This window comes from Mus caroli, unplaced genomic scaffold, assembly GCF_978045245.1.
Source record: "Mus caroli unplaced genomic scaffold, Mus_caroli_1 scaffold_5, whole genome shotgun sequence".
Taxonomy (NCBI): domain Eukaryota; kingdom Metazoa; phylum Chordata; class Mammalia; order Rodentia; family Muridae; genus Mus; species Mus caroli.
The window spans coordinates 47,819,477-47,823,290 of record NW_028227260.1 but is presented as its reverse complement, the minus strand read 5'-3'; the positions used below and the strand labels follow the sequence as shown (position 1 = coordinate 47,823,290).

Below are 3,814 nucleotides of genomic sequence, written 5' to 3'. Positions count from 1 at the left end.
AGGATGAGAAAATAATACCAGTGTAGAAGTGCCCTTTGCCAGACCACAAAAATGAGTGATACTTTAATCTTTGACACCCCTGTCTCTCGGACTGTAAGAAACCTTTCTATTTTAATAAAATGTCCAATCTGTAGGGTTTTATTTTTATGCCAATAGGAACGGACTCAGGAAAAAAAAAAGTATTTAGGATTCAGACAGCTCAGAATCTAAGGTTAAAAGATTTAACTACATGCCCCTTGAGGCATTGTAGGTATGGCTGCTATGTCACATGTGTGTCAATAGGTGGCCACAGAGAAGAGTTTATGTCTGTGCTCAGTGTTCTTACCTATGAACATCTGAATTTGTAGCCTAAAATTTCCTAAGAGAAGTGAGCCTTAAATGAACACCAATCTGGTACGAGGCAGGGTCAGATGGTCTCCCAGGACAGGAAGCAAGCCTAAGACTATAAGAATTCTACAATCAGAGTGCCCCACCACCATTTGAGTGAGCCCAAAACAGATGAACCTCAAAAGTAACCACTATGGTGGGCTGTACATGGAGAAACTGTGTCAAACAACAGAACAGTGTCACTGAGTTTAAGACGGGGAGCTAACCTGAGAAGACTATCAGTCTAGTGAAGCACAGGTGTCAGGGAGCAGACCATACTCAAGATGACCTCTGCCTAGTGTTATAATGCACAAGCAGGACATAGCAGTTTTGGGACCACTCCTGATATAACTCCAGGCAGTCAGACACTCCAGATACCATAAAAGGGGGCAAATAAGTGGTATAGAAATGGAGGAAAAAGAGAAACAGAGGAATGTAGGTACAATGAAAATAGACATAACTGGAAACTGGTGGGTAATGAGAAACAACTGATGTGAGTAGCAGGTGATTCCACCTGAGGCTATGGTAGCATCCTGGCCTGTGTTGGCACTGGAGACCACATCTGGACCCACAGCCCTGCAGAGGCAGGGGTCTTTTACCACCAAAGTTTAGCAGATATCCCTGGTCTGTGGTATAATCAGGTGTTGAGCCCTACTTGGCCTTGGTTTAGGCCTTGGAGACAAACTTGAGTCTGACTCAATTTTCGAGAACAGTCATTTGCCTCTGCTTGAGAATGACTCAACATGGCCTAGATGAAATTGCCACTGCCTATCTACCACTAACGTCAAAAATTTTCATAGGCCCCGTGAAGTCAATCCATATTCCTTGTCATCTCACACCACCCCATATATGATCTTATCATATCCCCTTATCCCCACCTCCTTGCCCTGCCTATATAAGCAAATTGCTGTCACATTTAAATGAGTTCCTGCTTCTACAAGACTCCTGGCCCAATGAGATTCTTCTCAGGTTGCAGACACTCACCATCCCACTCAGCCCTGGAGAGACTGGGTGGGTTCAGGCTTATCTCTTAGCAGCTACAGGCTGGCAAAGAGCTGACACACAGAGACATGTTGAAGTCAGGGCTGTACAGAATTGGCCCTACCCCTCACCTGGGCAATGTAGGGATCTGACCCTGGAGGCAAGAAAGCTGGAGATCTATGCCCATAGCCACGTGCAATACTTACGAGAGTGTACAACACACTGTAGGAGTTGCAGGTGAGCCTGTTCCAAGTATAAGACCGTGGGAGAGCTGGTGCTCCCACATTTCTTCCATGGGTTGGTGTGAAAGGAGAAATACCCTGCTTTCACATACCCCCTCATCACTTATGGCAGGCAGGAGAGATGGACCTGGGTTCATGAGAGCAGTAAATATGGCCCTGTCCCTCATCACTGCAGAACGCAGAAGAACATGGCCTTTCATATCACCTGGGTAGTACAGTAGAGCTGGCCCTAGAAGTGGGGTTGCTGATGAGCCAGCCCTAAGAGCCTGTGTGCTTCCTCTTGTCTGCTGGTGGTGGTCAGGAAAAGGGAAAGACATACTTCTCCCCTCTCTCATCCTTCACCATCTATGGCAGGCGGGAGAGCTGATTCTGAGGACATGAGAGTGAGAGAATTGACCCTTTTCTTCACCAGCTACAACAATAGAGAGTAAGCCTTGCACCTTTCCTGGGCAGTAAGGTAGAGCTGGCCCTGGTTACCAGAATTGTAGGTGAGCTGCCCTCAAGGGCATGAGAGTGGGAGAGCCAGAGGGATTACTAACTGACCCAGATCCAGGGCTTTAAATTACCCCACTCCAACATCTACACCATTGATGCACTGTTGGATTGCATGAATGAGGCTAGTTCTATGGATGCAAAGCTGCAGAATATCTATGACACAGGACAACAAGATAAGATGTGAGATGAGTTCCAGTGAGGTTCCAGTACTGATACAACAGCAGACGCCAGAGGCCTTTTATCATACCAAGGAATCACTGCAATGAACATTTGCAAGGAAAGAAGAGACAAATGGGTACACTGTGGTACACACTGCAACACACCACAGCTTTCATGAAGAGATTTTTTTTCTTCTTTTCTTTCTTGTGGAGGAGGTTGCAGTTGAGAGTAGTTACATGGTAAGGGAGATATGAGTGGAATTGGAGTAGAATATGTGAAATTCACAAAGAACCAATAAAAAAATTTAAAATGTCAACGTTAAATATATACATTAATTCAGAATATTTAAAAGGATTTAACCTTCTTATGACCTTCTTTGCCTTGCAGATAAATTTCTTGTTGTGTTCTTACATGACTATGTTTTTTTGTTTGTTTGTTTACTTTTTTCTTTTACATTTCTGGTCTTGTACTTTCTTTTTTTGTCTGCTTCTTTTTGGCTTCTCTTCAAAGTACACCAATATTATGGGGGAAGTTACATGATAGTAAGTAAAATATAATGTCTGTCCAGGTTAATTAATTGCTGTTCGAAACTGATGTTATTACCCTCAAATTGTACTACCCATGGAACAATTAATTGATTCTGTAATTCCTTGCCTTCCCAACCCCTACGCTTAACACCCCCACCACCTTACTACTCTGGCTTAGTTGTGTTACCCCTCTGGTCTGTATGTTTTCTTCTGATACTTCCACCCCACTCAAAAATTTCACCACAAATGACACAGTCACTCCAGAGACCCTTATCTTTTTTTTTAAAGTAAAGGGAGGAAATGTTGGACCACGAAAGACAGTCTGTGTTCTGGTCGAGCGAGGCTTACTCAGGAGACCCAGTAGAAAAAGCTATAACCATAAACTATGCTCCCAGACACAAGTGCCTGACACCACATCAACTCCTCAACTCCATAATTCTGTGACTATCAGTCATATAGACAATGTTCCAAGCCCCTGGTATTTTGGCTACAGCCAGGTAAGCTCCTCCTCACAGTTACCTGGCACCTGCCAGGTAGCCAAGCCCACAATAAGAGGGGTTGCTTGGCTCCTCCTCTCTCTCTTAAACTCTTGCGCTCTTTTTTGTCTCTCACCTCTCACGTTCTCTTTCTCCTCCTTCCCCCTCTTTCTCCAAGTGGCAATGGCCAGTCTCTCCTTCTCTACCTTCTCTCTCCCTCTGCCTTTCTACAATAAATTACTTAAAATCATGGGCCATCCTTTTGTCACAGCTCCAAACTTTGTCTCTGTAACTCCTTCCATGGGTGATTGTTTCCAATTCTAAGAAGGGACAAAGTGTCCACACTTTGGTCTTCGTTCTTCTTCAGTTTCATGTGTTTTACAAATTGTATCTTATATCTTGGGTATCCTCAGTTTTTGGGCTAATATCCACTTATCAGTGAGTACATATTGTGTGAGTTCCTTTGTAATTGTGTTACCTCACTCAGGATGATGCCCTCCAGGTCCATCCATTTGCCTAGGAATTTCATAAATTCATTCTTCTTAATAGCTGAGTAGTATTCCATTGT

The 3,814-nt window shown here is 43.8% G+C and overlaps 1 non-coding gene across 1 annotated transcript; it reads left to right on the top strand.

Annotated features, from left to right (window-relative positions):
- Positions 1-228: 228 nt before the first annotated feature.
- LOC115030186 (small nucleolar RNA SNORA17) lies at positions 229-356 on the top strand. Its single transcript, XR_003835807.1, has one exon. It is a non-coding gene; the product is annotated as a small nucleolar RNA SNORA17 (small nucleolar RNA).
- Positions 357-3,814: the final 3,458 nt, after the last annotated feature.